This window comes from Mobula birostris, chromosome 11, assembly GCF_030028105.1.
Source record: "Mobula birostris isolate sMobBir1 chromosome 11, sMobBir1.hap1, whole genome shotgun sequence".
NCBI classification, from domain to species: domain Eukaryota; kingdom Metazoa; phylum Chordata; class Chondrichthyes; order Myliobatiformes; family Myliobatidae; genus Mobula; species Mobula birostris.
In genome coordinates this window covers 49,141,919-49,168,841 of record NC_092380.1, presented here as the reverse complement: position 1 = coordinate 49,168,841, position 26,923 = coordinate 49,141,919, and the positions used below count along the sequence as shown (strand labels likewise).

General features: G+C 42.2%; 1 protein-coding gene and 1 long non-coding RNA gene across 4 annotated transcripts in view; one reads left to right on the top strand and one right to left on the bottom strand.

The window, feature by feature from the left end:
* Nucleotides 1-1,938: 1,938 nt before the first annotated feature.
* Nucleotides 1,939-8,734, bottom strand: LOC140205068 (uncharacterized). Its single transcript, XR_011887742.1, has 2 exons — nt 8,032-8,734; nt 1,939-4,713 (listed from the first exon to the last, which is right to left on the bottom strand). It is a non-coding gene; the product is annotated as an uncharacterized lncRNA (long non-coding RNA).
* prdm11 (PR domain containing 11) overlaps nt 8,206-26,923 on the top strand; it is a 115,780-nt gene continuing 97,062 nt past the window's right edge. For all 3 annotated transcript variants that reach the window (XM_072272207.1, XM_072272205.1, XM_072272206.1), the window contains exon 1: nt 8,206-8,478. The gene's annotated coding sequence lies outside the window, so the exon portion shown is untranslated. The remainder of the gene's footprint in view (nt 8,479-26,923) is intronic.

Genomic DNA, 26,923 nt, shown 5'->3' with positions numbered 1-26,923 from the left:
AATAGAAACTCAGCCACTTTTTTCTCAGACTTGGGAGATTTTCTGTGGACATAGGGGGCATAATCATTTCTCCAGCTTTCTGTGTGGAAGTGAAGCCTTCCTAAATTAGTGGCAACAATGAAATGAGGTCTCTTGAGAATGTTTATTCTTTAACAATCTGTGCCATTAACCATCAGGCAGGCAGCCAGATTCTTAGGAGATAGGGACTATCTCTTCCATTTTTTTTAGCTCATTATTCTTGACCAAATTTCAGCTACTATACCTGAGTACTGGTATAATGATAGTTAGAGACACACCAGGTTCCTTAAGGTGGAGGTCCACAGTTTGCGTCATCTTTGGAGCACCCTGCAGTTTTCTCAGAGAGTTAGGTGTTTTGTCATCAGGAATAAAATTCTGCCTGAACCCTTCCAACAGGAGAAGAACAAGGAAGATCAGAGAGCATAGTTGGTAGTTGAGGAATATATAACAATGAAAGTTTCTGGGTGGATTGATGGGGCATGCAAGATTATCTGGAGACTGCTTTTAACATCCCACTCCAGTAGCCTTGCAGTTGAAAGACAATAATGGGGTCAATGATAGGTCTTCTTACGACCTGCTTCAATTTCAGTAGCTCTAACACCATATCAAGGGAACATTGTGTAACTCAGACTCATCTTGTTATCACAAGAGCTCAGCCAAGGTTGTGTTCCAAAGCCACAATCTCCACAGTAGAAGCTGAGGCTAGCTAACCATTATAATCATACATGATCTAGTGAAAGGCTAAGCATTCCTCAGGTGACTACTAAATGATGAAGTTGTTGGTTTTGGGACACATGCAGATGCGTTTTAAGAGGATCCATGGTTGGAGCAAACATACTGAGAGAGATGAAAACTTCTCTAGCTTGAAAATAAGTTGCTACATTAAGCAGCCAAACATGTCATTGGGTCTGATTTAATGTAAATCTAATAAAAGACTCCAAGCTTCTGGCTGAAAGATACTATTGATGGGTAATTGAAACTTTACCGGGATTGTTAAGATATCAGAGTGATTATTAAAACCAGAACATCTACTGTCTACACATTTGGGCCTGTCAATGCAAATGTTGGAAAAAAAAATGTCAGTAATTTCTTCAACTCAATTCAGACACACTCAGCAGCTGCTCGGCTATGTGATACTACCTGGCACTTTATAGTAGTTTGATAGCAAGGACTGAAGAGTTCCCTTCAGAATAACTCGCAGAGTTTTAGAGAATATTGTACTCCTAACTTCCCAATAAGCTTAGGGTCAATTGAGTGCTCTAAACAATCTTCTGCTCTTCTGTGCAGAGAAGTGAACTCGTGGATGTTGCAAAGCAAGGATTTCTCTGAAGATCTGTTTAGTATACTTTTATAGTGAGGACATACAGTATAATATACAGTGGGGAGGCATGGTAGCATAGTGTTAATGCAATGCGACCCGGGTTCAAAGAGTTTATAAGTTCTCCCCGTGACCACATGGGTTTCCTCCGAGTGCTCCGGTTTCCTCCCGCAGTCCAAAGACATACTGGTTGGTAGGTTAACAGGTTACTATAAATTGTTCTGTGATTAGGCTAGGGTTAAATTGGGGGATTGCTGGGCGGTGTGACTCGAAGGGCCTATTTTGCATTGTACATCAATAAATATAAATAAATAAATAATATGTGATGATAGTACAAAGGGTAGTAATTATCAAGAAGCCTACACATTCTATGGAAGCAAATTACCTCCCATTTTTGATAAATGCTAGAATGATTCCTTGCAATCCAAGAAAAGCATTGGGAGATATGTCCCTTTGGGCAAAATGATAGCACCTTCATTTCTCAAAGACTGAAATGATGAATCCAGAGCAGTATGTTATCTGTAGTGCCCTGCTGGCAAACAATTAACTTGTAAGACAAGTTACAAGGCTTTTGAAGACAAAGCACCCGGAATGTAAAGATGTCTCTTAATTATATTTTAATAAAAGATGCAAAACTTTGGACATGTTACAAAGAAGACTTTAGTGTATGGACGCTATCCAGGAGCAATGCGCTGTCTGCCTCTTATCTCATTGCACAGCACATTGCAAAGTGTAAAAATAATCACTTTCTTCTGACAGAAGAGATCATTTTACTTTTTGCTATTGATATATGCATTATATTATCAAGAAATTCAGCAACAAAGCAAATTAAGAATAATTCCTCTCTTTGCTAACATATGATGAAGCATATGCAATATCTCTGAAAAAAAAACAAACTACAAAAATCCAATCATCTTTCAGTAGAAGACTTACACTTAGATAAATGTAAAAAATGAATAAAACTGCACCGGCTACTGGTTTTCAATAACCATAATGCTTTCAGTGTGGATTTCCATACTTCTACTATCCCTGTTTGTGGAACTGGATCAGTGGGATTAAACTGGTTGATGATATGACTGATGGAACTGTGTTAATTATGAAGGAATATTTGTATCAATGAAGAGGGGCCATAATTTAAATATCAATTGCAGTACACTGTGTCCCTAGACGATGGGACAGAAAGGGCAGGTGTCACATCTCTTCCAGTTCTGTGGGAAATTGTTATGGATGGGAAGTAGTAGGTGGGAGGGAAGAATGGATCAGGAAATTGCAAAATGAGTAATCCTTTTGAAATAGTAAAAGGATATGGGAGTGGAATTTGTACCTGGTGGTGGGACCTTGTTGGAGCTGGCAGAAATTATGAAGGGTGGTCCCTTGAATGCAGGAGCTTGTGGGTTAAGGATCAGGGGAATTCTGTCCAGATTGGGATGGGGAGAGGGCAGAGGTGCAGGAAGTAAAGAAATGTAACAGTACTCTGTACACTCTGGTAGAGGGGAAGGCACAGTTCAGGAAGAAAGACGAGGTTTTGAAGCACCAGTGTGAAATGTCTCATCAGTGGAGTAAACGAGATGGAGATGGAGGAAAAAGGAGAATGGAATGAAGTCTTTACAGGAGGGGGGATAAAAAGCATATACAGTCAAGAGTCAAAAGTTACCATCTATTTGATTGTGGTTTACAATTGGTGATCCATGGATCTTCAGGTATTTGTGTAAGGGCACACAAGCTGCCCTTGAGAACAAAGGACTGTTTGTTTTAAGATCTGTGAATCAAGATAAATTTCTTGCTTGAACAATAAAGGTAGATCTTGCCACATGGACAAACAAGAGAGACAATATCTGAGCAACACACATCAAAGTTGCTGGTGAACGCAGCAGGCCAGGCAGCATCTCTAGGAGGAGGTACAGTCGACGTTTCAGGCCGAGACCCTTCGTCAGGACTAACTGAAGGAAGAGCTAGTAAGAGATTTGAAAGTGGGAGGGGGAGGGGCAGATCCAAAATGATAGGAGAAGACAGGAGGGGGAGGGATGGTGCCAAGAGCTGGGCAGGTGATTGGCAAAAGGGATATGAGAGGATCATCGGACAGGAGGCCCAGGGAGAAGGAAAAGGGGGGGGGGAAACCCAGAGGATGGGCAAGGGGTATAGTCAGAGGGACAGAGGGAGAAAAAGGAGAGAGAGAGAAAGAATGTGTGTATATACATAAATAACAGATGGGGTACGAGGGGGAGGTGGGGCATTAGTGGAAGTTAGAGAAGTCAATGTTCATGCCATCAGGTTGGAGGCTACCCAGACGGAATATAAGGTGTTGTTCCTCCAACTTGACTGTGGCTTCAACTTAACAGTAGAGGAGGCCGTGGTTAGACATATCAGAATGGGAATGGGATGTGGAATTAAAATGTGTGGGCTCTGTCCGCTTTCTCTGGCGGACAGAGCGTAGGTGTTCAGCAAAGCGATCTCCCAATCTGCGTTGGGTCTCGCCAATATATAAAAGGCCACATCGGGAGCACCGGACGCAGTATATTACCCCAGCCGACTAACAGGTGAAGTGTCGCCTCACCTGGAAGGACTGTCTGGGGCCCTGAAAGGTGGTAAGGGAGGAAGTGTAAGGGCACGTGTAGCACTTGTTTGGCTTACAAGGATAAGTGCCAGGAGAGATCAGTGGGGAGGGATGGGGGGGACGAATGGACAAGGGAGTCGCGTAGGGAGTGATCCCTGTGGAAAGCAGAGAGCGGGGAGGGAAAGATGTGCTTAGTGGTGGGATCCCATTGGAGGTGGCGGAAGTTGCGGAGAATAATATGTTGGACCCGGAGGCTGGTGGGGTGGTAGGTGAGGACCAGGGGAACCCTATTCCTAGTGGGGTGGCGGGAGGATGGAGTGAGAGCAGAAGTGCATGAAATGGGGGAGATGCGTTTAAGAGCAGAATTGATGGTGGAGGAAGGGAAGCCCCTTTCTTTAAAAAAGGAGGACATCTCCCTCTCTGAGAGCTGAATGTGCTCTGCTCATTCTTATTGCTTCAGGTTATGTTTTTAATGCAATCTATACAGCTAGTTGAGAAAATACACTTACTGGCATAATTGGAAATATTGACATTTTTAGAATTCACAGAAGGGCATTGTGTAATGACATATAATGGGACACAGAGGATGCACAACTGCCCCATGGTCAAATTGGTGCATTGAAGCAGTGTTTGGAGCACAGTATTTATAAGTCAATGAGATGCCATGTCCACTTTCCCATTGCATCATATTTGCTACTGTAGTAACCGATGTTATAAGAAAGAGGGACATTCCCTTCCCTAAGAGGGCTCATGCTCCTTCAGCTGTGCGCAGCCATCTTTGTTTTTCTCCTCCTGACTCCACCCACCGATTGTTGTGCTTGAACTACAGTGAGAAAAAAGATTATGTCAAGCACGAGCAGGCTGGATTTAAATTTACTTTCACTGCATTTACATTGTAGCTACAACTGTACATTCTGTAACGTTTCATTTTCTTTTCACTATCTCAACGTAGTTTTGTATGGCAAAGATCTGACTGAATGGTACACAAACAAAACTTCACACTGTATCTCAGTACATGTGACAATAATAAACCAATACCAATAGAAATAATTGGTAACAGGGCATCCAAGGTAGCAGAGCATTCAGCATGGCCAAGGACCCACCCATCTGTCCCACAATCTTTTAGCCCTCCTACGCCAGGCAGAACGTACCACAGTATGAGAAGAAGGACTATTAGGCTGGGTAACAGCTTCTCCCAGGCTGTGAGACTCCTGAAAACCCTCCTACCACCCAGTACACATTACTTATGAGAGTGCCAGTGGATTATACTGTTTTGCACCTTGGTCCCTGAGGAACATTGTTTCGTTTAGCTGTATTCATGTGTACAGTTGAACGACAATAAATTTGAGCTTGAACTTGAAGAGGCAGTGAAGACTGACGCTGAATTACATTTTCGACTCTGATTCTATACAACTTAAAAAAAATTATTGCTCAAGGCTTTTAATAGATCTTGTCACACATATCAACAACGCTGATTCATTATGAAAATGTTTATTGTGAACTAAGCTTACAGAACTGCAAAACACCAGATGCCAACTTTATCTTCCGGCCCTATTGTTGCACTTCCTACATCTTCAAGTCAAAATTGGCTATCTTATTTTTCAATGTAGCAATAAAAGGAACTCAAAAGGCATGACCCGCAATCCACATCCTGCACATCAACAGAAAGTAAACAGCGTAGTCAGCTAAAATATACCCCATCAGATGAAATCCTAAAGCATCCCGGCAACCAGTAACTTTAACCAATTCATGATCAGAATCAGCTTTATTATCACTGACACATCGCGAAATATCGTTTTGCATCAGCAGTGCAGTGCAATGCAATATATATAACAATGCTTTAAGTTACAAAAAGAAATATGAATAAATAAATAAATAATGCAAAAACAGAGCAAAATATTGAGGTATGGTTATGGGCTGTTCAGAAATCTGATGGCAGAGGGGTAGAAGTTGTTTCTAAAATGCTGAGTGTTGGACGTCAGGCTCCTTTACCTCTTCCCTGATGGTAGTAATGAGAAAAGCGTATGTCCTGGGTGGTGGGGGTCCTTTGTGATGGACGCCTTCTTTTTGAGGCATCGGCTTTTGAAGATGCCTTAGGTGATGGGGAGGCTAGTGCCCATAATGAAGGTGGCTGAGTTTACAACCCTCTGCAACTTTTTTCCATCCTGTGTTTTGGCCCTTACATGACATGACTGTGGAGCCACAAGTCAGAATCTTTACTTTAGCCTTTGTCTGGTGACCATAAAGTAAAGTAAAGTGGAGTGAAGAATCTTCTTCAGAATAAAGTACATCTATAGCAGTTTGCTAGTCTTTGGTGACAAACTGAATTTCGTCTCCTAATGGAATATATCTGCTGGTGTGCCTTCTTCAATATGTTTGGCTTAGGATAAATCGTCAAGAATGTTGACACCCAGAAACTTGAAACTTCTCACCCCTTTCTCTGCTAACCCCTCAATGAGGATTGGTGTGTGTTCTTCTGAAGTCCACAATCAATTCCTTGGTCTCACTGATGTTGAGTGCAAGGTGGTTGTTGAAACATAATTCAACCAGGTGATCTAACCCACCCCTGTTCGCATCTTTGTCACCATCTGAGATTCTACCAACAACAGCTGAGTCACTGGCAGATTTATAGATGGCATTTGAGCTGTGCCTAGCCACACATTCATGGGTGTAGAGAGTAAAGAGCAGTCGGCTAAGCATGCAATCTTGAGCTGTGCCTGTGTTGATTGTCAGCGAGCAGCAGATGTTATTTCTCACTTGCACTGACTGTGGTCTCCCGATGAGGAAGTCAAGAATCCAGTTGCAGAGGGAAGTACAGAAGCCCAGGTTTTGAAGCTTGTTGATTAGTACTGAGGGAGTGATTTCTAACTGCAGTACAAAAAGTTTTAAGTCCATAATTATGCAAGATTAAACTGCCTACTTTTCCTTTATACTTGAGAATACATTGTAGGAATATTTTACTGTCCTAGTAGGCTAGGAAGTGCAAGGGCAATAAGTGGAAATTGTGACATGAAGGGTAAAGTTTACTGTGATCCTTAGAAGCACAAAGGATGTGAGAACGTGTTCATGACATATTTGTGAGGCAAGTGAGAGGGGCACCATGAACAATGGAGTGTGCGCCAGCGAGGGAGAAAATGGGAGGCTCTTTGTGATGACACCACAGATTATAATGGCCTTGCATGAAAATACCAATACCCAAGAACGGAAAAGGTTACAGAAAGTGGTGGATACAGGCCAGTCCTTCACAGGCAAAACCCTCCCCACCATTGAGCACATCGACAAGCGGCATTACCACAAGAAAGCAGAATCCAGCATCAAGGAACCCCACTATCCAGGCCATGTTCTCTTCTCGCCGCTGCCATTGGAAAGGAGGTACAGGAGCCCGAGGTCCCACACCACCAGGTTTAGGAACTGTTATTACCCTTCAACCATCAGACACCTGAACCAGAGTACATAATGTCACTCACTTCAGCACTGACACGGGAGAGGGAGCGATTGCATGAGGCAAGGAAATACAATGCAATTGGGATGAACGAGGAAGCAATAGTTAGAAACCATTTGAAGACCTGGGAGATGAAGCGTAAGCTATAAAGGTGGACAAAGCTCGATGGGAAGGGCGTCGAAATCCGTTGAACGATATTGAGAAACGGTTTCAATGTGGGAGGCATAGGACAGGAGTGTTTCGGGACAAGATGAATCGGAGACCTTTGGAACGAGGGAGCCAGGAGATCGTTCCATCGCGGGGAGTCGGGAAACGGTTCAAACGCCAACTTGCAGCCAGCGGACGAAGTGCAGAGCACCAGCGACAGGAGACGCTCAGGATGTCACCGTTGGAACAGATTTAGAGTCAGTTGGAGTAGAAGCGGGACCGGGTGGGAAACTCCCGAATGCTGGCACCCATGTCAGTCACAGCCGGCGTAAGTGGCTTTTTAATAAGGGACGCTAAAACCGTCTCAGAAGTTGCTGAAAATCCGCCTCTGTTGTCAACCACATCTCCCCGTTCCTATCCTGGCCACTCTTGGTCATTTTCAAAGCAACGCCAACAAATACAACATAAATCCCTTCAAACTTCTGTATACTCACACCAATTTAAACATTATTTACAAATTTAAGTATTTATAAAATATCAAAAAAGAACCACCTCGCTGTAATTTACTTGGAGGGAATCACTCGGTGTACATTGTGGCCGAAGACAGCTCTTTGTATGCGACAGCAGCGTGCCGCCGCCAAACTTTAATGTAGATGTGGTGCCGATCAGAGGTTGTCTGGGGGTCTCGGCTCCTTTCTTCCGCTTCAACTTTTACATGTCATTTCCTGCAACATGGTGGTCAAGGCGAAGAGACGAGTGAGCCTCCCAAAAATATACATGCCCAACACCAGCAAACAACTTCTCCCTCGCCTCTGACGGGTGAAGGCGGCGGCTGGAGTCCAAGGGAACGACCTGGAGCCGACTGAAGCACACCGCGCGGGCAGCTTGGTTTGATGAGAGGAGCGAGGGAAAGAGGGATAGAAAAAAAAGAAGTGCGGCAGATTTCAGTTCCGACTGTCTACGTTTTATGTTTTTTTAAAAAAATAATTATTTCTTGAGGTAAGGGAGCTCCGCTGGCTGAGGCGGCAAATAGCAGCGTTAAACGGGCCCGGTGGAAGAACGGGAGCGCCTGCGATGTAGTGGGACGGGGGGCTGGCGGGAATATTAAAATGCTGCGATCTGTGTTTTATTCTGTCTGTGGGGAACTGAAGTTTTGGCTGATGATTGGGGATTTTTTGTTGTTGTTGTTGTGTGTTTCCTGAAGAACCTGCTTTAATCGGCGGCGCAGATCGCTGCCCATTTTGTGAGAGGTGGGGGGGGAGGCAGAGAGAGAGAGAGAAAGGCAAAGGGAAGGGGGCGGGTAGACCCGGGGTCAACCTAACTTGGATGCCGTTTGCGCTCTGATTGCCAGGTGTCCCGACCAATCGGGATGGTTTTTTGGAGGGGGGGGGAGGAAGCGCGAGATGGGCGCTCGGGCTCCGAAACAACGCCGCTGATGTCATCGGAGCCTGGCAGAGGAGGCGGGGCTTGATCCCCTCAGGTTTGGTGGCGCAGGCGGGTTTGATGACGTCATCGGCGTGGTTTCGTGCAGCTTTTGAAAGCCCGCGTCTGCAGATTTTTGGTCACGGTTGTACTCTTCAACGTGATTATGAAAGCTGACATTTACAAATTGCTATTAATAGTACTGGAGTCGTGTTGATAATATTTAGTGAATGCTGAGGAAAGAAGGACTTGCACTTGTACGGTTAATTCAAAATCAATTTCATGTCGTGCCGAAAAGATTAAATAGCCGGTGAAGCGTAATTTAGTCTCTTGGAAAACAGAAAAGGGAATGCTAGTTTCTGCTCCCCATAAACGACCTTGATAATTACCAAATTATTGTTTTTTTAACACATTACTGAAGCAAAAGTTGGTTAGGACATAGAGGATTGTTATGTTTGTGAATTGGGAAGCCAGGTGGCCCTGAATAAGACGAAGATGTGAGGAACAAACGTGCAGCTGTTAATTTGCCCAGAATGCCCTCACATTACGTTCAGTAGGTAACACACTGGGAAGCTTAACAGCAACCCATATGGATCAAAATATCCATGAATACCTAATATATCACCCCACTTATTTTAAAGGTTTCTCATTTTGTTTTCCAAACTGTCCACTGCAGTTCAGCATTCAATACTATCATCCCCTCAATATTAATCAATATGTTTCAAGATCTTGGCCTCAATGCCTCCTTGTGCAATTAGATCTTCAATTTCCTCACTTGCAGACCCCAATCAATTCTGATTGCAAACAACTTCTCCACAATTTCCATCAGTGCAGGTGCACCACAAGGTTGTGTTCTTATCCCTCTGCTCTACCTGCTTTACATTTATGACTGTGTGGCTAAGCATAGCTCCAGTGCCATATTTAAGTTTGCTGATGACACTACTGTGGTAGGCTGAATCAGAGGTGGTGACGAATCAGCATATAGGAGGGAGATTGAAAATGTGGCTGAGTGGTGCTGCAGCAACAACTTCTCATTCAATGTCAGCAAGACTGGTGAGCTGATTATTGACTTATGGATACTAGAGGTCCATGAGCCAATGTTCATCAGAGGATCAGCAACTTTAAATTCCTTGGTGTTATCATTTCAGACTATCTGTCCTGGGCCCAGCACGTATGTGAATGCAATTACGAAGAAAGCATGGCAGTGCCTCTACTTCCTTAGAAGTTTGCAAAGATTCACATGGCATCTAATACTTTGACAAACTTCTAAAGATGTGTTGTGGAGAGTATATTAACTAGTTGCATCACAGCCTGATGTAGAAACACCAATAGCCCTTGAACGGAAAATCCTACAAAAAGTAGTGGATATGGCCCAGTCCCTCATGGGTAAAGCCCTCCCCTCCATTGAGCTCATCTACATGGAGTGTTGTCGCAGGAAAGCAACATCCATCATCAGGGACCCCCACCACCCAGGTCATGCTCCCTTTTCACTGTTGCCATCAGGAAGAAGGTATAGGAGCCTCAGGAATCACATGACCAGATTCAGGAACAGTTATTACCTCTAAACCATCAGATTCTCGAACCAATGGGGATAACTTCATTCAACTTCACTTGGCCCATCACTGAACTGTTCCAACAACCTATGGACTCACTTTCAAGGACTCGTCATCTCAAGTTTTTGATATTTATGGCTTATTTATGTATTATTATTATTACTATTTTTCTCTTTTGTATTTGCTCTATTTGTTGTCTTTTGCACATTAGTCCGCCCTGTTGGGTGTGGCCTTTCATTGATTCTATTATGGTTCTTGGATTTACTGAGTATGCCTGCAAGAAAACAAACCTCAGGGTTACATATATATACTTTGATAATAAATTTACTTTGAACTTAAATTTTGAACTTTGACAGCCTCTATTCCCAGACATAACCCTGGGGATTATTCTCCTCCATGTGCTGAGGGTTAGTCACTAAACTAGAGATTAATTCTGTCTGGAGGCTGCTTGTTCCTGCAAGGGTACTGATGTAGGGGATGATACCAAAGTATTTTTATCTCTTGGTGTATGTATAGATTTTGGTTTGGGTATTGCGTTGTCAGAAGGGGTCAGCTCAGAAAGCACAGGTGATGGAGGAGCACTGGCTGTGTGATTTGATCTTAACGGAGGTTGTTGTCTCAGAATCCTGCCCCATTTCTACAACAGGATCTGAATTGGTCAGTTTATGTTGGTTTTCAGTGGCCTCAGAAGTGGGCAACAGCTGATCAACATGCCTTCTTCTGATGTTGTGGCTCCTAGTTTCCACTGTGTATGACTCAGGACCAGTTTGTGCCACCACTGTTGCAGGTATCTACTTTGTTCCAGAAGTGTAGTTCCAGGCAAGTACTCTCTCTTTTGCTGTGAAACTTCTTTACTTGGCTTTAGCATGTCTCTCTGCTTGGGGTTTCTGATCGTTTAGCACAGTCTATTTTGTGTTTGGGAGTCTAAACAGGTCATGCCGGGTGCGGAGCTGTCTTTTCATCAGTGCAGTGGCTGGGGCCATTTTGATGCTGGCATGAAGTGTGCTGCGGTACGTCGGCAAGAACGTGCTAAGACACTGGTTGAGGGATCCACTTACCACTGAAGTCTTGATGGCTTGTTCCATTGTTGTACAAATCATTCAGCAAGGCCATTTGTGTCTAGGTGATATACTGCTGACTTGATGTGCTGAATACCATTTGTTCCATAAATGTTTTGAACTCTTCAGACAGGAATTGTGGGCCATAGTTACTTACAAGCTGTTGAAAAAGCCCAAAACAGCTAGAGATGGAACATAGCTCCTCAGTGCATTTTTCAGATGTAGTAATCTTCATGATGGCAACCTTGGGCCATTTGTGTACGTCCACTATGACCGAGAATATGTGGCTTTCTGCAGGTCCTTCAAAATCCATGTGAATCCTCTGCCATGGGTCCTCAGGTCATTCCCATGGATGCAAAGGAGCAAGTCAAGGAGCATTGACACTGACAATGTGGGCATACTTTGGCCTTCTCTTCAATGGTTATATCCAGTTCTGGCCACCAGAAGTAGCTGCATGCAATTTCTTTCATGCGCACTATACCAGTGTCTTGCTTGTAGATCATGAAGCACTTGCTTTCTTATTGGTGGAGGAATGACAACGCGGTAGCCCCATAGTAAACATCCTGCTTAGACTATGAGCTCCTTCTGTCAGGCCTGGTAAGGTTTCTATCTTATGGTTGGCTCTCCTTTCTGTTCGTAAGTTACCATGTCCACCACCTTAGATAGAACAGGGTCAGTACGTGTGTGCTTCTGGACTTGTACCACAATTATCAGAGCTGCAGGTAAAAGACTTTTGAATAAAAGATTCTTGAAGTAAAGGATCTCTTTTGGGGATTGCTCCAGAGCTGTCACTGCTAAGGGAAGTCTGGATAGTCCATTAGCATTCAAATGAACCTCTGGTGCTTTATATGTACTGACCTCTGGTGCTTTATATGTACTGACCTCTGGTGCTTTATATGTACTGATGTGCATATAGTAACAGAGCCCAACGTTGCATTGGACTAGCAGCCAGGGAAGGAATGCTCACGTGGACCAAAAATCAATGTCAAGGGTCAATGATCTGTCAGTAGTGTAAATCGTCAACCAAAGAGGGAATAATGGAATTTCTTAACTCCGAGGACAGTTATGAGTGCTTCCCGCTCAATCTGGGCATAGTGACTTACTGTTCTGCTTAATGTCCTTGATGCAAAAACAATTGGACACACTTCACCTGACAGCATGATGTGTGAGATAACCGCCTCCACACCATAGAATGATGCGTCGCAGGCCAACTGTACGGACAATGACGGGTTGAAGTGTGTGACAAAACTGTTCTGGTCTTTTTAAAAGCCTCTTCACAGCAATCTGTCCACTGCCAGTGTGTTGATTTATTAAAAATTAATAAAGTGGTTTCAGCATGCTCCATAGGTTAGGAACAAAATTTGCGTAGTATGTTAGTAGTCCTAAGAAAGATCTTAATTAACTTGCATACATTCTGTGGTGATGGAGCCTCCATGATTACCTTCACCTTTGATGCCTTGTGAAACCCTGAGTTGTCAATCACGTGGCCCAAATATTCAATCAAAGGTTGAAAGAAGTCACACTTATCCTTCCAGACTCTTAAGCCTATATTCCTTGAGTCTTTGTAATAGAGAATCCAAGTTTTGTAGATGCTTACACTCATTTTTCCCAGTAATGAGTAAGTCATCCAAATAGCATTGCACTCCTGTCAACCCAATCAGGATCTGGTCCATTGCTCGTTGAAAAGTTGTGGGAGCTGAGGTGATGCCAAACAGGAGCCTTCAGTACCTGAATATTCCTTTGTGAGTCACTGTGGTCACTAGGTCCTGTGACTCTGGCCCCACATGCACCTTCAAGTATGCTTGACACAGGTTAGTCTTGCTAAATGTTTGTCCTCTGGCTAATCTTGCAAAAAGGTTATCAAAGAGGGGAAGAGGGTATTGTTCAGCTGCAAGAGCTGGTTAATGATTACCTTGAAGTCTCCACAAAACCTTAATGACCCATCTCTTTATATGATAGGAACCAGTGGAGTTGCCCATTCACTTATACACACTGGTTCCAATACCTCAGTCTGGACCAGTCTTTCCAATTCACCCTCTGTGGTGGGTTTGGGGGCATATGGAACAGGTCTTGCCTTAAGGCATTTGGATATTGTGTTGAGCTTAACAACCAGCTTAACAGTGAGTCCTTTCATATTGCCTAGTTCTCTATTGAATATTTCTGCATTTTTCTTCATTACATCTTGTTGACCAGTGCTTCCACCAATCAAGTGCACTTTGTGCCAGCTGAGTTCAAGCTGCTCCAACCATGAGTGGCCCAGAAGTGCTGGATGACTACCTCTAACAATATACAGTGGAAGTTTCTCTCCCTGTTTGTTAATCTCGGCTGTAACTGGTATTACTCCCCTCACTGGAACATCCTCACCAGTGTAAGTCTTTAAAGTCAACCTTGCCCCTTCTGAGGTGAGATGCTGCAATTTCTCCTTATAAAATTTTTCTGACACCTCGGATACTGCAGCGCCCATGTCCATCTGCATCCTCAATATGGCCCTAACCAACAGTGGAGTCACCCAATAGCTGTCTTTCTGTTCTGAAACAGATGCAAAGCTTCTTCAAACACAGAGTGAGAGTCACTCAGTCTGTCTTCAGTATGCTCCATCTTAATCATATATTTCTTTTTGTTTTTCCAAGTTATTTTTCTTTATTCCAATATTTTTGGTTGGCAGTGTTGTTTTACTTTTACAGGAGCATTCAATATTTCCCTTTTTGCCATAGTTTCAGCAATCTAAATCCCTTATATCAGCATTTTTTTTGCTGAATATCCAGTTTTGCTACAACATAGGTTGCAATTAGGTGTCTTATTCTTAAAGTCAGTAGAAACTTCATGAACTTGGGAAGGTGCACTTAATAGCTGTGCTTCTTTAGCTGCCATCTCTGTAGATGTACTAAACTCAGTTGCTTTCTGTAATGTTAGTCTGTCTCCTATAAACAAACATTTCTGAATTGCCTCACTACATTACACATATGAGTACCATGTAATGTATCATTCAGCAACTGCCCAAAAAATCATAGTGTTCAGACAATTGCTTCAGCACCACCACAAACTGTAAAATAGACTCAACTTCCTCTCGATGCATTTAATGAAATCTAAACCTCTTAGCAATAATCAAAGGTGTAGGTGAATAGTGGTCCTTTAAGACATTAACTATGTTCTCGTAAGGCTTATCGTCAGGCTTAGCAAGTTGCAAAGGTGCATAATAAATTAAAAGTTTTTGTACCCATCACAGTCAGGTTGAATACGAATATTATCTGAAATTTGATTTGCTAGTGCAAAATACTCAAAACTTTCAGAATGTGAACTCCATTGCTCTGTTTAGTCATACGGCCCTATATTTCCAAACATTGTCACTATTTTCAAACACAATCACGTTCCAGAAAAGTTAAATAGTCTTGTATGTCTCTCTCTCCTCCTGTTATTTATTTTATTTAACTATCCCATTCTCTCCCCTTGGATTCTTCACTCACCATGCTTCCTGCAGTTGTTTTCACATGGCGTGTGGTATGTTCTTTTTGCTCACTCACATAACACAGCACTACACTCCCAGCGTTGCACATGGACTTTTCTTATCGAAGGGAACAAAACATTAAATACCACATGAGGATTTGTCACCTCACCATTCGTTGTTATGTTTATGGTACCGGCAATCCAGGTGGCAGTGAGTAACAAACACGAGGGATGGCAAGGCGAGGAACAAACATGCAGCTGTTTATTTTGCTTGTAAGTTATCCACTCAGAATGCCCTCTCACATTATGTTCAGTACATAACACACAGGGAAGCTTGACAGCAACCCGTAAGGGTCAAAATATACATGAACACATATCGAGGATACTTGGTCACCTTCAGGTTTTCTTTTGTAGTATGAGTATCAGCAAAATAGGGTGAAATCTAATTTTTCCATATCAAGAACAACATATATCATTTTAGAATGAAAATGATTTGAGTTCTTTCCTCAAACCAGTTAGTGCAAAAAGAACTGGCAATTCATCTACCAGATATGGTAATTGACACCTTCTCACTACTGATGCACCTGACTTGCTGAGTATTTCAAGCATTTTCTGTTTCTATAAATAAAAAAATGTCTGGAACAAATATAAACAGGAACTACACCACGATAATCTGCAAGTATTAAACCCACTTCCCTCTTGTCCTATTTCTTACTCTGGCCTCTTACCTCTTCTCTTCACCTACCTATCCCCTGGTGCCCCATCTTTTTCCTTTTCTCCCATGATCCACTCTCCTCTCCTATCAGATTGCTTCTTCTTTAGCCCTTTACTTTCCTCACCTGCTTGGCTTCACCTATCACCTTCTAGCTAGTCCTCCTTCCCCTCCCCCTCCCACTTTTTATTCTGGCATCTTCCCCCTTCCTTTCCACACTTGAAGAAGGATCTTGGTTGAAATGGCGAATGTTTATTCATTTTCATAGTTGCTGCCCGATATGCTGAGATCCTCCAGCACTTTGTGTGTGTTGCTCTGGATTTCTAGCATCTGCAGAATCCTTTGTGTTGTCTGGAAGGTTGTCGAATGTTGATTTTGGAGCTTATGCTGTACTTCACTGGAATGGTGTAGGAGGCTAAGGAAAAGGGAATTTTGGATGGGACAAAGAATTAAATTGATGTGTGAAATTAGTTTGGGATCGTGCTTGTGGAATGAATGGACGTATTTGCAAAGCAGTCACTCAACTTGTGTTTGTTCTTCTTTGGGTGGAGGAAATTGCATTCAGCTGCGAGTACAGTTACTGTATACTAAGTTAAAATAGTATAAATAGATCTCTGTTTTACTGGAAAGAATATTTGGAGCCCCAGGCAGTGGATAGAGAGAAGATAACATGTCAGTTGCTATATCTCTTCCACTTAAAATGTGAAGCTTTCAATTGGAAATGAAGAGGATTTTGTGAGCATTGAACATGGGAGTCACAGAGGGTACAGTCACTTCAGAATGCTGAAGAGGAGATCAGTGTTTTGTGACAAGACAGTAGTGGTGCTGGAAATCTGTTTAAGGTGGAGACTAATAGAAAGACATGGGAACCCTGTTGTGATTCTTTGGAGGAAAATGAAGAGGTGAGAGTGTGGGAACTGCCTATATTATGGAAGGGATTCTCTGAAGTTGAAGATGATTAAATTGTAAAAACAAATTTGACAGGTAGATGAACTGGAATGTGGAGTATATTGCTTATGGAAAGCAATGTGAGAGAAAGTGTAGTTGAGGTTATAGTAGATATGAAGAACCGGAGGTCACAGGAGATATCGGTTGTCAGCCTGTTCTCTGAACGAAGCAACCTGTATGATTGCCATCCCATTCAGCACCCTAAGCATAAACTCTCAACATCACTGGCTGTACTACACAGTGATTACTTGCATAGAGAGTGGCTTGTAAGAACAGAATCATCTATAATTTCCTTGTAAGTTTCATACCCTCTTAACTTTACATCAGTGTCTTCTACCAGTGATGCCCAATTCCAGTAAATGAATTTAGACAAAGAAAGGAAAATTAAGAGAGACCATATGAAGATGGAGGAATAGAAGAAACTGGTAACAAAACTGAATGGATTCTTTTAGTTCGAGGGAAGAGGAAGTAGTGGTACTGATATGGTTATCAATGTACACCACAGCAAGCTTAATGAAATGTTTGATTTGGATGTTAGATAACAGCGTAGTGTATTCTGACATGAAGCTAGACGAGAGTGAATGAGTGGAGCAGAAAAAACTGATTCATATCATAACACCGGTTAACAATGAAAAGATCTGGAGTTGGATTAGGCCTGTGGGCAGTGAATTCTGACAATGCGAGAAAATATCCACTTCAGTTTGATCTTGAAAGCGTTGAAGTTAAATGCAAGGAGATGAAGCAACTTATCGTCAGAGAGAGGGCATTCTGAATAAATAAGAGTAGTGAGATTGAGTGGTAAAATGGCGGTTAACAGATTAACAGGAAGTGAAGGACCCAGTAACGGTTGCCAAATCTGAGATGTTGATGCTTGCCACCTTTGAACTTGAAGATGAAAAAAATAATTCTTGTTAAAGTGAGAGGAAGGTATTAGTTACTTACATTATGTAGAAATATTTTTTTAAAGTCAGTCAGCATGCATATTCTTTTCTAGGCTGTTTGAGATGGGGAGGCTGGACAGTTTAAACTACAATTTTTTTTCAAATAAGTAATGCCGTAATGTTATGGTTGTGCAATACCTTACCTCGGTAACTGTATTTTTCTAGTACAGGTGTCCCCCGCTTTTCGAACGTTCGCTTTACGAAACCTCACTGTTACGAATGACCTACATTAGTTACCTGTTTTCGCTAACAGAAGGTGTTTTCACTGTTACGAAAAAAGACAGTGCGCGATAAAAGGCAGCGCGCGCCCCGAGCAGCCTCTCCTCCCCTGGATTCTCGCCGGCCTTGCTTAAACACGTGCCTGTGAGCAGCCGTTAGCAAGATGAGTTCTAAGGTATTGGAAAAGCCTAAAAGAGCTCGTAAGGGTGTTACACTTAGCATAAAACTAGACATAATTAAGTGTTTCGATTGTGGTGAACGAAGTAAGGACAAAGTGAGTTTGGCTTGTGGAAGTTGACGAAGATGACGTTGAAGAGGTTTTGGCATCCCACGACCAACGACTGATAGATGAAGAGCTGATGCAATTGGAAGAGGAAAGGATAACAATCAAAACAGAATGCAGTAGCGAACAGACCGAAAGTGACGTCGTCCAGGAACTGAATGTAAAGCAACTGCGTGAGATTTTTGCTGCAATGATTGCAAAAAAGTACGACTTTAATTTTGAAAGGGTACGTTTGTTTAGGGCATATTTGCAAGATAGTTTGAGTTCTTACAAAGAACTGTGTGATCTAAAAATGCACGAGGCTAAACAGTCAAGCAAGCCTTCCACATCAGCCACAGCAGATGACGAACCTCGACCTTTGACATCAAGGTAGGCAGACATAGAAGAAGATGACCTGCCTGCCCTGATGGAAACAGACGACGAGATGACACCCCAGTGTTCCACCACCCCAACCCCCGGCTGCGGACAGATACCAATTCGCGGAGAATGCAGCGGTAGCCGGGAGGCACCCAGCACATCTTTAAGAAAAAAGCCGAAATAGACAAGCTAACTAATTAGGTGCTGCCCGGCACAGAAATGTCCGCCCAGATCAGAGGCGATTGCCGATTGCGTCGCCTCTGATCTGGGCCGCCATTTGCGTGTCGGGCAGCACCTAAATAATTAGCTTGTTTATTTCGGCTTTTTTCTTAAAGATGTGCTGGGTGCGTCCCGGCTACCGCTGTACCCCGAATGCTTTGCCGCAATGTATCAGTCGGTGACCTGGAGGTTGGGGTCCACTGCACCACCCCAACCTCCGACGACTCAGCCTAACACACCATCATCAGTGTGCTTGGCGCTGTCTTCCCCAATTCCGGTAAGTGATACTACACTGTACATACATTATTTCTACTTCATATGGGCTGTGTATTTTTACGTGTTATATGGTATGATTTGGCAGCTTCATAGATTAAAGGTTACTGGAGAGAGTGTTTCTGCCGAGAGCGCTTGCGTGAGATTTTCGCTATGGAGAACAGTGCAGGCAGTGATTGTAGAGAAGTATTTCTACTTTATATAGGCTGTGTATTTTTCATATCATTCCTGCTTTTACTATATGTTACTGTTATTTTAGTTTTTATGTGTTATTTGGCATGATTTGGTAGGTTATGTTTGGGTCTGCAAACGTTCAAAAACTTTTCCCATATAAGTTAATGGTAATTGCTTCTTCGCTTGACGACGTTCCAACTTACGAACCGTTTCATAGGAACGCTCTACTTTCGGATGGTGGGGTAAACCTGTACACACACATCCATGGTGCACTGCATTTGGTAGCTCCAGTGGTTTCTGGCTCTGCTGCAGCAAAAGTCTGGGATTGGGTGGGCAGATGGCAAGCTCAGAAGTGGACCGAGGCAGATGATTCATGCCATTCTGATACTGTGGGAACTGCAATATTGCAGTTTAGACAAAGCACTAAATATAAATTGAAAACCAAAAGATATCAATTAATATAAATTAAAATAACTTAAGTTTTGCAGGATCTTTTAAAAGTGAGATGTTGTAATGCAAGAGGTATGCCAGTGATTGTGTACTCAAGATCTTGCTTGGCTGGTGAGAGTAATACCAACCCTGACAGGAACTTCATGCATAGCCAGAGTCTCGGTCCTAATGCATGGGGACCTCAAAGTAGCTGCAGTGCACATGAGATCATTATCCAGCTCCATATGGATTGTTTAATTGCTAAGAAGGTCTAGGAAAGGATGCATTAGCCTTTATTGATGTTCATCCCAGGCAGTGTGTAACACAGGACTCTGCTCTGCAGGCTGTTCCCAGGAACTTGTACCAAGATGAGCGCTGATGTAATTACTTGTAATTACTAGGTCTTGCAATGCAAGGAGTTGTCCACATGAATATTGCAGATTGCCACCAAGGTGCAGGGTTGTGTGAATAAAGTATAATTTGGAGAAAAATGTGTAGGCTCAAGAGCCTGTATGGAGAAATTTAATGATCTGTTTTCGTGACATTACTTGAGTAGTAAATACTGGAGAGGGCACAACCTGGTCTTTGTAGATCATGCAGTTTAACCCTCCTGTGAAGACAGTTGTCTGGAAATTTTTGGTGCGCCTCTGCCTCTGACAGCATCATAGTTAATGTTTACTCTTGTCCATAGATGCTGCCTGACCTGCTGAGTTCCTCCAGCATTTTGTGTGCGTTGCATTAGACTCTTTGCCTACTGACACTCCCACCTGCAACCAGTAATCACAGGCTTCTGACCGATAGCCAACAATTTGCTCTTGGCTTAGGCATACAAAGTGTCTGTGTTACAGCAGCTTGGGTAAAAGAATTTAAAAATCACTACTAATATTTTGAAATAATGACTAAAAAATTGCTCTTGCAGAACTTATCTGAGAAGAACAAAATAACAAAATGAACTGAAAATATGAAAGAAATAATAAATTTTGTCAGCTTCTGTCAAGGATTTGTCTATTTGTCCCTACCCACTAACCTCTGTCCGGGCATATCTCCCTGCAAGTGAGAGAAATGCTAAACCTGCCCATTCACCTCCTCCCTCACCTCCATTCAGGGCCCCAAACAGTCCTTCCAAGTGAGGCAACACTTCACCTGCGAATCTGTTGGGTTGTCTATTGTGTTTGGTGCTCCCGATGTGGCCTTCTGTATATTGGTGAGACCTGACATAAATTGGGGAACTGCTTTGTGAAGCACCTCTGCTCCACCTGCCAAAAGCAGAATTTCCTAGTGAATGACCATTTTGATTCTTTTCCTCACTCCCATTCCAATATATTGGTCCATGGCTTCCTCTCCTGCCACGATGACGCCACTCTCAGGGTGGAGGAATATATGTAGGTAGCCTCTAACATGGTAGCATTAACATCAATTTCTCCTTCTGGTAATTTTTTTCTCTTTTTTTCCCTCTTCCCTTTTCTTCCATTTCCCATTCTGGCCTCTTACCTCTTCCCCTCACCTACCTATCACCTCCCCCTGGTGTGGCTCCTTTTTCCCTTTCTCCCCTGGTCCACTCTCCTCTCCTATCAGATTCCTCCTTCTCCAGCTTTTTACCTTTCCCCCCACCTGACTTCACCTATCACCTTTTGGCTATTCTTCCATCCCCTCCCACTACTTTTTATTTTGGTGTTTTGGTGTCGGGTACTTCCGCTGTGGCCTTCTGTATATTGGGGAGACCTGACATAAATTGGGGAACTGCAATGTCCCTGCCAAAAGCAGAATTTCCTGGTGGAATGCCATTTTGATTCCTTTCCTCACTTCCATTCCAACGTTTCGGTCCATAGCTTCCACTTCTGCCACGATGAGGCCACTCTCAGGCCTGAGACCTGATGAAGTGTCTCGCCTAAAACGTCAACCATTTATTCATTTTCATAGATTCTACTTGACCTGCTAAGTTCCTCCAGCCTGTTGTGTGCATTGCTAAGGATTTGTGATACAGAAAATTGTGTAGCAGATAGTATGGGTTCAGTTTTGACTTTCATTGTTGTCTGCAAGCAGTTTATACACTTTTCATTTCCTGGAGAGTTCAGCTTTCCTCACATATGAATCCTCACAAGAGAATTGGGTCTGACTATATCTCACACATAATTCTTATGATTGTTTCTCAAATTAATTATATTTCTTAACAAAACATTTATTTTATGTTGTTGATCTGTGATATTGTGCATTAGGAGCAATTTGAATGAATATCCAGCGTGTCTGCAAGTTAGGAGCAGGAATGATCAATGTAGGCCCTTAAGCCTGCTTAAATTCAATTGCATATAATCTGATTGTAGCTTCAACTCTGCATTTCCATATTCTCTAATTTTTCTGTCCCTTGTTTATCTGCCTATACCACCATCATATACCACAGAAAGGGATTTCTAAAGGTTCATAACTTTTTCAGAGAAAACAAATAGCACACTGTCTTTTGTAGTCTTATTTTAAACAGTACTACAAATTAAAACTTGCACTTCACAACAATCTGTTAAAATTCCTCAGGGTCGTACTGTAAATATCATCGTTTTAATTCCTATTCCTCTAAACTCCAGTGGTTGCAAGCTAGTCTGTGTAAATTTTCCTCCTCGGACAATCTGTTCATTTCAGGTATTAGCTTAGTCAAAATTCTCAGAACATTCATAGTGCTCCAGGTTAGGTCTCATACTTTGCATTACTGAAACATCTCCTCCCTGGCTTCCAATCTGTTAGATTGTTTTAAGTACTTGCTTTACCTGGATTGTAGCCTTTTGTGTGTAATGCTGTAGGACCCAATATTTGGGTCTGAGATCTGAGAGTTCTGTGATCTCTTGCCATTTAGGAAAAATTCTTGAATTCAAAAAAAATGTTCTTCCAAAAGGGGAATTTCATACTTTCCCACATTATATTCTATTTGCCGGACTTCTGTCCCTTGAGTGAACCCACCTGTAGCCTCTTATTATGTCAGCTTTGCAATTTCTTTCCTATCCTGTTGGTGCCGATTTCTGGATCAGTTGGTATAGTGTGAAAAGTCAAGGCCCCAACTCTTATCCCTGTGGCATACCATTTGTTATTTTTTCCTGCTCTGTGCTTCTTGTTTGCTATCTAAGTTTCAGTTCACAATGCTGGATCCTATACCATGGGCTTTTATTTTCCCCAATAACCTTTTCTCTAAAAGAGATTAAGTACAAAAATGGGCCTTTGACACGGTGACTGTGGGCCGATTATCAATAACCTATTTTCACTGATCCTACATTAATCCCATTTTGATCCTCCCCATATCATTGCCATTATCCCCAGGTTAAATCTCTCACTTATGTATTTAGGATAATTTATAGTATGCGACCTACCAGTTTAAGATATGAGATTAAACTGGAGCACCTGGAGCTCAATGCCTTTTATGCTCACTCTGAAAGGGAGAATAAAACCACAGCTATGAGGATCCCTGCAGTATCCAATGTCCCTGCGATCTCTGTCTCGGCTTTCAAGAGCGTGTACCCTCACAAGGTAGCAGGACGTGATGGAGTAGCTGGTAAGGCTCTGAAAAACTGTGCCAACCAACTGGTGGGAGTATGCAAAAGCATTTTCAATCTCTCACTGCTACAGTCAGAAGTTCCCACCTGCTTAAAAAGGGCAACAATTTTGCCAGTGCCCAAGAAGAGCAGTGTGAGCTGCCTCAACGACTATCTAGTGGCGTTCACAGCTATGGTGAGGAGTTAGCCAGAATCAACACCTGTCTCAGGAAGGATCTAGACCCACTGCAATTTGCCTATCGCCACAATAGGTCTACAGCAGATGCGATCTCAATGGCTCTTCACGCAGCCTTGGATCACCTGGACAATGCAAATACCTATGTCAGGATGCTGTTTATGGACTATAGCTCAGCATTTAACACCATCATTCCCACAGTCCTGATTGAAAAGCTACAGAACCTAGGCGTCTGTACCTCCCTCTGTAACTGGATCCTCGACTTCTTAATTCGAAGACTGCAATCTGTACGTTTTGGAAATAACATCTCCACCTTGCTGACAGTTAACACTGATGCTCCACAGGTATGTGTGCTTAGCCTACTGCTCTACTCTGTCTATACCCATGATTATGTAGCCAGGTATAGCTTAAATGCCATCTATAAATTTGCTGATGATACAACCATTGTTGGCAGAGTCTCAGATGCTGACAAAAGGACGTACAGGAGCGAGATATAGCAGTTAGTTGAGTGGTGTTGCAGCCACAACCTTGCACTCAACATCAGCAAAACCACAGAGCTGATTATGGATTTCAGAAAGGGTAAGACAAGGGAACATAAACCAATCCTCATAGAGGGATCGGAAGTGGAGATAGTGAGCAATTTCAAGTTCCTGGGTGTCAGTATCAATGAGGACCTAATGTAGATGCAACCTATTGATGCTGCCATAAAGAAGGCAAGACAGTGGCTATATTTCATTAGGAGTTTGAAGAGAGTTGGTTTGTCTTAACTTCTTAAATGTTAACGCCTTAACTTCTATAAATGTACTGTGGAGAGCATTCTGACTGGCTGCATCACCGTCTGGTATGGGAGGGGCTATTGTACAAGATTGAAAAATGTTGCAGAAACCTGTAAAATTAGTCATCTCCATCATGGGTGCTAGTCTCTGTAGTATCCAAAACATCTTCAAGGAGTGGTGCCTTAGGAAGGCAGCGTCTATCATTACGGATCCTCTCCACACTGTTACCATCGGGAAGGAGTACAGAAACTCGAAGGCACACACTCAGCAATTCAGGAACAGCTTTTTCCCCTCTGCCATCCGATTTCTAAATGGACATTGGATCAATGCACACTACCTCACTACTTTTTTTCTGTATTTTTGCACTACTTATTTTAACTCAACTATTTAATAAACATATATAGGCTTAATGTAACTCAATTTTTTTCTCTGTTTATTTATCATGTGTTTCATTGTACTGTTGCCTTAAAGTTAACACATTTCACTACATATGCTGGTGATATTGAATCTAGTTTTGAACATACAAACTCCACGTGGATAGCATGTGAAGTTTTGCACCCAGGTCTCTGAGACTGTGACAACAGCTTGAGGCTGCTCCACCTTCATGTAGTATTTCAAATGCCTTCTGGTAATCTTAAGTATAATACATCAATAGTTTCATTTACATTACTCCAATAAATCGGTTAAATGCGATTTCACTTTTATATAAACCATCTTTCCTGCCTGGTTACCATGAATTTTTCTAAATGTCCTGCCACATAGTGTTTAATCTTAGCCCAAGCGTTTTCCTTGTAACAGATATTCAGCTAACCAACCTGGAATTTCCTGCTTTCTGTATTCTTCTACTTTGGAACAAAGGAGTTCCATTTGTTATTTTGCAATGGAGTTAAAGTTTCATGGAATTGAGGAAATTAAAACCAAAGTGTCAATCATCTCAGCAGCCACTTTTTTTTAAAGACCCTAGTGATGGTACTAGATAAAAGGGAATCAGCATAGAATGTGTTAGTTTTCTGTTTCTCTCCCCCTATCAATTCTTGATGTAGAGCTATTTCTGGGAAGTCATTTGCATCCCTTACAGTGAAGACTGATGCCGAATGTCTGTTTAATTCATCTGCCATTTCTTTGTTTCCTAGCATTGATTCCCTCAACTCATTTTCTATACATCTCACACTGTTAGTAAATATGGAAACCCTTTCTATCTGTTCTGATGTTTCTGGTTATCTTTATCTTGTATTGTAATCTTTCCTTCCTTATTAATCTTTTCGAATTCTCTATCCTGACCTCTACTCATCTTTGCACAATTGTGTGCTATTTCTTAAATGAAGATAGTTTGACAAAGGAAGATAGTTTGACAAAGGAAGATAGTTTGATACTATTTATCACTTTTCTAATTAACCAGACCATAGGTCTTCCTTTTGGTTTTGACTACCCTATATTGTCTTATAGAATGACACAGGTCCAAGATTGCTTGTCACTGTCTGTGCATAGTAGTCCAGAATTTGTCGTCAGCACTGAACAAATGATATCAGATTTCGCTGACTTTCTATGGATTTTTATTTTAGAATATACCTGTAATAAAATATCACTTCTACTCAGTGGCTTCAACAGGGGATTTTGGGATCTGCATAAACAGGACAGTCAACTGCAGATCTTCTCCAGTCAGATAGAGTTGAGAGAGGGGTGAGAGGAAATAAAGCTTTTAAAAATAATCATTTAATAAAATTAAGACTAATGAGATAATACAGTCGGCCCTCCTTATCTGTGAGGGATTGGATCCAGGACCCCTCGTGGATAGCAAAAAACACAGATGCTCAAGTCCCTTGTTCAACCTGTCTCAATGCGGTGGACCTTAGGACCCAGCGGAACCCCGGACCTTATTTAACTTGTCTCAATGCGGTGGGCATTAGGACTCGGCGGTGGAGCTCTGAATCCGCAGTGTTTCTGTTCACGAAAATAATCACGATCATGATTGAAAATGAAGTGGAAATAATAAAGCGATCAGAAAGAGGTGAAATGCCATTGGTCATTGGAAAAGCGTTAAGCTACAGTTGGTCAACGATCGGAACAATTTTAAAGGATAAAATGAGAAAGGCCCTGCCCGATTAAAGCTACAATTATTACTAAGCAATGCAGTGGTTTAATTATTGGGTTTTGGGTTTTTGATCATCCACATCAACCCGGCGCGAATGGAGAGCGCACTCAGGAGTGTCCTGTCACTGGATCGAACTCGGGAACTTCTGTTTCTGAGCCCAGCGCTAAAACATACGTTTCTTAAGTATTTTATATGCATAGAAAGGTAAAATATATACTAAAACAAGTGTTTGACTAACTGACGCTAAATAATACCGGATGTACCTGTTCCAACTTACTTAGTAAGAGAACTTCCGTTTTTTTCGATCCCGATCCACGATAACCTACGCACATCCTTCTGTTTAAATCATCTCTAGATTACTTATAATACCTAATACAACATAAGTGCTATGTAAAATAGTTGTTATACTGCATTGTTTAGGGAATAATGACAAGAAAAAAAGTCTGTACATGCTGGAACAGCAGGTGCTGGAAGAGCTCTTCTGGGTTTTCTCGATTCGCAGCTGGTTGAATTTGCGCATGCGGAACTCGCGGATAAGGAGGGCCGACTACTGTATTTGTTAAAATTTAGTTTTCAGTATCTTCGGTTATTTGACAATTATTAAGGTTTACTGCACTAGTTTAATATTAAGATTAGAATAAACCTGTTTCTTGTGTGGGTATCTGTCATGCAAATAGTGCAATATTTCCTTCCATGTCTTTTATAACTGTATAATTACAGCATATAATGAAGTTCCTAAATAAAACCAAGACGGTTGGTTGCTGATTTCTGCACTTAAGTATGTGTATGTGGTGGCCTGAATTTAGTCCTTAGTTAATACTGACTGATGGTGATAG